The sequence below is a fragment of the Egretta garzetta genome, unplaced genomic scaffold, assembly GCF_000687185.1.
Source record: "Egretta garzetta isolate BGI_Z169 unplaced genomic scaffold, ASM68718v1 scaffold94, whole genome shotgun sequence".
Classification (NCBI taxonomy): Eukaryota; Metazoa; Chordata; class Aves; order Pelecaniformes; family Ardeidae; genus Egretta; species Egretta garzetta.
In genome coordinates, this window is record NW_009259683.1 from 6,957,207 (window position 1) to 6,964,253 (window position 7,047).

Consider the following 7,047-nt stretch of genomic DNA (forward strand, 5'->3'; position numbering starts at 1 on the left):
CATCCTCAGGGATGGACTGTGGCCCCAGATAGGTCTGGAGGAGGTCCAGGAGGTGCATCGGTGCTCACCTGGGATCCTCACCTATCCAGATCTCAGCAGCTTCACAGCCTGGTCTTAGGGAAGTAAAAGAAAACAGCAGACCTCAATGCTGTTGATTTCCTAAAAATATACAAAGCTGTGCCCTGATAATTTTGTTATGGCATGGCCAGCAAACCTTCTTACCAAAAATATAGCCAGCACTGTGCTGTGCACCCCCTCCACACACTGTGGGGAGTGCCACCAGCCATTTAAGGGAACGGGGAAAACAACCATTTGTCCTTTTCCTTTTCACGGTGAGAGACCAGCCAAAGCTGGACTGCCAGGAAATCTTCTGAAGGCCTGGAAAACATTGCTACAATTTGGCCTGTTTGGATAAGCATTTGTAGGGCCAGATCATCCTGCCTCCTCTTCACCTGTTTGCTGCAGCCAGGTAACTCTTAGGGCCAGCCAGCAAGTGGGGATCACCACCGGCTGGGGGTCCATCACCCTCTTTGGCAACCTTCTGGTTCTCCAGACCTAGCTCGCATGTCTCAGTTCTTTTCTGCTTTTGATCATAACCACCTCATTCCCCTCAAAACAAGATTCATTATTTAAAGGCCTCGGGTGTTGTACTGCTGACGGGAAGTCAGGGCTCTGCTCTGGACGCTCGCCCGCAGAGCTGTGTGAGCACCCTGGAGTACCCGCTCCTGCCCACCTTCGGCCAAGTGGTTAGTCACCATCAGGTCCTCACAGCGGCTTCCTTTAAAAAGAGAAGTAAAATGAATTAGCTTCTTTGAAGGCATTGTTTTTCTTTACAAAACACCCACAAAATGTCCTTTCCCTGAACAAGGAGTGGTTTCTTTACTACAACCCCAAGGCGCTTTCAGCCAGCACTTGGCCCAAAAGCTTTCTCTCTCTCTCAGTGCTTTTTTATTTCCCTCAGGGATACGCTCCCACTGGTTATTCAGGCAGCATCCAGTGCCTTTTCAAGCCTTCCTGCTGCTGTTTGTCACAGACACGTGGTCACATGTGTTTTCAGCAAACGCTCTTCTACCCCCACTGCCTGACGCCATCAACCTAGAGGCCCTCTCCAGCAATATGTGTGTGCTCATACGTGCATGTTTTGCCATGTGCTTCTGTTCTGGAGGGTGAAAAGCTGTTGTTTCAGCTACCTGATTTGGGGAAGGCACTCACCGGCTTCTTTACAAGCAACCTCCGTGGAAAGGTGGCTGCTGTATTCCCCGGCTTCAATAAAGCTCAACCAATTCTCAGCAATACTTCTGTTGTTTTAAAATGGAATTTAAGGTTTTATTCTCTTTCGCTTGATAAGTGGCAAAACTAGTCAGGGAGCTATAAAATATTACAGAGAAGTTTTGCCATTATGATATTTGGTCCAGGTCCCACAAGCAGCTGTACAAGCTTATGTCTTAGGCTTTTTAATGCATACCCTTAACTTGGAAATAACTTGGCAGGATTAACTTGTTGCAAAATGAGGGTCCCCGCATGAGACCAAAAAGTAATCTGCTTCATTATGCCAGGAGTACTGCATCTAGCAGTATCATGTTTTATTTCTAGCGATTCACCATCATTTAGGAAGGCATTTATGAACAAATAATATCCAGAGGTGACCATGAATTTTTTTTTTCCAATATTCCAAGATGATGACATTGTAAAGACCCTGAAGAACTATGAGGAATGCTTGGAGGTACACAGCTGTAGGCCAAGAGGCAACAGAGAGAAGTTGCAACAAAAGAAATTTTGTTTAGATATAAGGAATTTTTTTGCACCATGGTGATGGTCAAATACTAGAATATGTTGCACAGAGCAGGTTGTGCAATGTCCGTTGTGGAGATATTCCAAATTCAGCTGGAAATGGCCACAAGCTGCCTGATCTATCCGAACCTTCTTTGAGCAGGAGGTTAGGTGAGATGACCTCCAAAGGTCTCTGACCGAAATGATGCTATTATTCTGTGATTACATGCAATAAAATCACACAGCCACCTTTCAGATATTATGGTGAATGCTGCATCTTGCATGGACAGCAAAAACATTGACTAAACTAAAGATTCAAAGTGTTTGCCTATCCCCACCAGAATCCAACCTTTTAATTGGCTGTTGTCTAATATGCAGAGTAATTATCATGTCTATGCAAAAAACAACTCTTCTGTTATTGCCCCACTAGAGGGTGCTTTAGCAATATAAATCTTAAATAGTTGATTTAATGCTTCATAACAGCCACTATGCTAGAGAACTACTTTGCATATTGGAGACTGCCAATTCTTTGAGACACTCTGAAAAACTTTGCCATGATGGATCCAGGATGCTGCATTTGTGCATGTGTGCTAAGCATGCAAACAACACAAATAAATACAAAAAAACATGTTAGGGGCTGTTTCCTGAAAGCCAAGAAACTGGAAAAGGCTTTGCACTATCTCTTTCAATAGCATCTGTCCTGCAAAGTGATAATTTTCTTTTTTCTCAGTTTGCTGGTATCTGGTATATTGGGTCAGCTCTCCATACCTAGACATAAGAGCCAGTCTGTATTCAGATATTTTGAGTTGCTGTTGACAGGATTTGCAGGGTTGTTAACTTTTGTGGTTTCACTGTGAGTGTCCTGCTACTAAGAGGTTTTGCGTTCATTACTGTTCTTAAGGGAGAGCCCTTACAGCATGCTGTTTGCTTAGAAGCGTTAATGTTCCTTGGCATGAAAAATAATGAAAATACAGCCCCTCTGAACCCATCAGCAAAATCCTTGTGAACAACTATAGAGCCGTCACTGGCAGACAGGCTTAAACTGTGAATCTTAAGTCTTCAAACTTAGAAGGCAAACACAAACAGGCCCCATCTGATAACTCTCCTGAAGATCCTGGATATACAAGAATGGAAGGAAGATGTTCTCCTTTAGCTCTTGCCATAGAAATGGTTGCAGATGTCATGTACAATCTTTTCGTGTTATGAAAAAATGCGATGGGTCACACAGAGTCGGATTGTTGGTGATGCTGTTTCACCCAAGCTCTTTTCCTTGCCATTACCTGCTCTAAGGCCTGCCATTTATCATCAGGTAAATATGCCAAGTAGTGGCTGGGGCATTGTTCAGGTTCACTCCACTGTAGCTTTTGAAATGCATGACAGCACAGTAATAAACCTGCAGGCAGTTTTATTGTAAGCTACAAATCTATCATTTAGCTCCGTGAGCAAAGCATTCTGCTGTTAGCATGTGGTAGTCCTGGCTTCAACAGTAAGAAGCCAACAAAACCCAACCTTGGTTTTGGAGACAGTTGTGAAAACATGTTCAGAATTATGTATATGTTTATAAAATAATGTGAGAAATGGCAGAATGAATAAAAGGAGTGGGAGCCTTACCTTCACTTTTTATTGATCAGCAATGGCTGAGTTTCAACGCATCCAGATGAGACCCGGGAGAATTCCATTTGAAGTTCTCTGTTGCATCTGCCTTCATCTGGAAGCTAATCTACTTACCTAGTGGTGAGCTAAAATCATCTCTGACTCCATTTCAGAGACACAAAAATGTATCTCCCTGGCTATGTCTCAGCTAGTCCCTTTTTTTTCTTGAAAACTCTTCCTTGTGTGTTAGCACCTTGTCCAACTCCATCAGTAGCACACAGTTAAATGCTCAGGCATTGATTCAAGGCAGGAGGAGATGGATGAAAATGGGAAGGCAAAGAGCTATATGCAGTGTGAGAGGGTTCACAACTCCTGCAAAAAGAAAGAGAGAAACTGATATTGTAAAGAGAATGGGTTTCATGGGAGTAAAAACCTATTGCAGGTAAGAAAAATCCTACTGGAAGTCTCGGAGGGAAATGAGCTCGCGGGACTTGGCATCTCCTTGAAGAAGCTACGTGAAGAACAGAAGTGCAAACTCCCTCCTGGCAGAGGCGCCTGTGAGGCACAGTGGCAGACCAGCTCCGCCAGCCACAAGCTCTTCTGCCACCTCAAGGGCAGGAAGGAAGGAAGCTCCCAGAAGCCTCACATTATTATGGGCAGAAATAAAGGATGATTGTGCAGGGACACGACTAGAAAAGCTCAGGAGCAAAACAAGATACAGCTCCCCAGGGACACAGGTAAACAGGATATATTAATACTTTAATAATATTGAAATGACTAAGGCAAGAGTCGTCCAGACTTGTAATAGGGCAGGAAAATTATCTACCGATTACATTGTGAAAAGCATCATCAGTTGTCACTAAAAGGGCCACTTGGGATCAGGCAGTTAATGTAGTTAACACCAGCAGCTGAAAGTAAGAAATCAGGCTAGAGCAGGGAATGGGTAGATTGCCAGTATTCATGCAATGTAAAGGCTTTCAGACCCAGTGGTTCAGAAATACCTGGCAGGGTACTGGGCTCCGGTCACACGTTTCAGTTGAGGGGACATTGCTTGAGCCAGGTTAGGTGTTCACAGAATCACAGAATCCCAGAATGGCAGGGGTTTGGAAGGGACCTCTGGAGATCACACACAGAATCACAGAATGGCAAGGGTTGGAAAGGACTTCTGGAGATCATCCAGTCCAACCCCCCTGCTAAAGCAGGTTCACCTAGAGCAGGCTGCACAGGACATTTTCCAGGAGGGTTTTGGCTATCTCCAAAGAAGGAAACTCCACAACCCCCCTGGGCAGCTTGTTCCAGTGCTCTGTCACCTTCAGAGTGAAGAAGTTCTGTTCACAGTCCCCTGCCAGCTCCCCTCCAGCTCAGAGCCAGGCACTCCTGCTGCCATGTCCCCATGAAAGAAAAGGCTGGTTTTCAGTCCAATCACAGTCCCTGGTCAAGCTCACTGCTCGGCTGTGCCCAGTGGAGAGGGGGCAATGGGGCAGCGACCAATGGCTGTGGCCACAACCTCTGCTGGGAGGTCGCTCTGCAATGCAACCCTTTGGGACCCAGCCAGAGAAGCCTCAGAGCTGTTAGAGAGCTGTGGAGAGCTTAGATAATAAAAGAGATTTCACAGCAGAGGAGGGTTAATGCTGTTCCTATCTCTGAAAAGGGGAGAAAAAGAGAGACGAAGAAATTATTGACTAGCCAGCTTATCTTGATTTCCTCTCCCAAATCTGGAGGAAATAATCAAGCAGCTTGTAACCATCTAAAGGAGATAAATGACAGCTAACATGGATTTGCCAAGAATAAATCATGGAAAGTTTATTTCCTCCTATGACAAGGTAACAAGCCGTGTGAATTAGAGAGAGGCACTCACTGTCATCGCTTCAGTACCTTCACTGTCACTACCCTTTTTACTGGCCTATACAACAGACTCATAAACAAGTGAGGGAAATGTATACACTGAAGGTGTTATCAGCAGTATATAACTGGCTGGGGAACCCATACTTAGGTAAGAGCTACCCAGAGTTCACAATCAACACGGAAGGATGTATCAAGTGAGATTCCCGAAGGATCTGTCCTCCATCTAGTATCATTCAATATTTCATTAATGACTTAGATAATGAATTAACAGCTATAATTTATTAAATTTTCAAACAACATCAGTGCTGGAAAGGCTACAAGCATATAGGAGGACAGAACTAGAAATTAAAACATTCTTGATAAGTTCCGAAAATGACCTGAAAGTAATAGGCAAAAATTCAATAAGGACATGCAAACTTCTACATTTATTTCTCCAGATGCAGGATGGAAAATGCCTCGCTACACAGCAGTACTGCAGAAAAACACCAACCTTAAAAGTGAATCACAAACCAATCACGAGTCAAAAGTGTCACAGCAGTTGCAAAGCAGGCAAACAGCCTCCTGGTCTACCTGAGCTAGACTTCTGTCTCTGAGCCAGGTGAAGAAAATTCTGTCTGTATGTGGTAGTAATAAGGGTCCAGTTTTGGACAGCACTAGCCATGAAAAATAGTGGCCAACAACTGGAGAGGGACTGGAGAAGAATTTTGGGGATGAAAAGAGTCTAGAAAGCATGAGCTATGCTATTAGAAGAGATTGAAGAAAATGAGGCTGTTTAGTCCAGAGAAGAGAAGGCTGACGGGAAAGGATACCAGTTCTCAAATATGCAAAAAGACAGCCAAAACCAGAGTATAAGTGAACTCTTTACCATATCTATCCTGAGAAAGACGGGCAATAACAAGTTGAAATAAAAGGAGTTCAGGACGGATACCAGCAAAAACAGTAAGGCCAGCGAAGCCTTGAACAGATTGCTTAATGAGGATGTAGACTCTGTCTTTAGGGGTTTTGAAGGACAACTTAGACACTCATCTATCAAGAATGAAACAAGTCTAGGTCACACTGCCTGGGGCAAGGGAATGCTCTCTTGCTCTTAAGAAAACCTCGTAAGCTCAGCTTTCTAAGACTTTTGACTGGTGGTATGAAAGTTTTCAATGTTTGACACGGCTGGAACTGGTTTTAAACCTTTCTACAAAAAACATTCATCACAAGGTTAAGGGAAGATATGTTGTTCAGCGATCAATTAATGGGCAATGTTACCTTGTCTCAATCAGTGCGTGGCCTCGTGCATATGTGTCGGATCCTGACCTGAAAAAAGATTTCTTAACTTTCTTACAGGCTTTCTACAAGTGCTGTCCTCTTAATACCTTAGGGCTCAATTCCCTGTCAGATTTAGGTGCCAAAACTGGTCTGAGGAGCTGAGCATGACTGATGAAATTACCACACCTTAAAGCCTTATTTCCTGTTGGCCTCTTGGCCTAGGTAATTTCTTATACAAATAGATTACCTTCTAATTCATTTTGTTACACCGGTCAGCTGAAGTATCCAGCTCATCTGTGGGAAGTTCTTAACTTAAAGCAACTCAGTCACGTATGATAGGGTCATCTTTACCAGGGATCCACTTACGGAGAGAACTGAAAGTGATTTTACAGGGACCTTTCAGGATGGGTAGGGAAGGAGATGATGGCATTCAGGGGTGCCAGGAGCAGACCTAAAGGGTTCTCTGGTGTGTAGAAAAGCCTCTTCAAGGGCAGCTGGGAGGAAGCAGATTAGTTATCCCTAGAGTTTGGGACGGACGCTGTGAGACAAGTGGGAGTGAGGGAGTGTAGTACCTTTTAGCCTCTC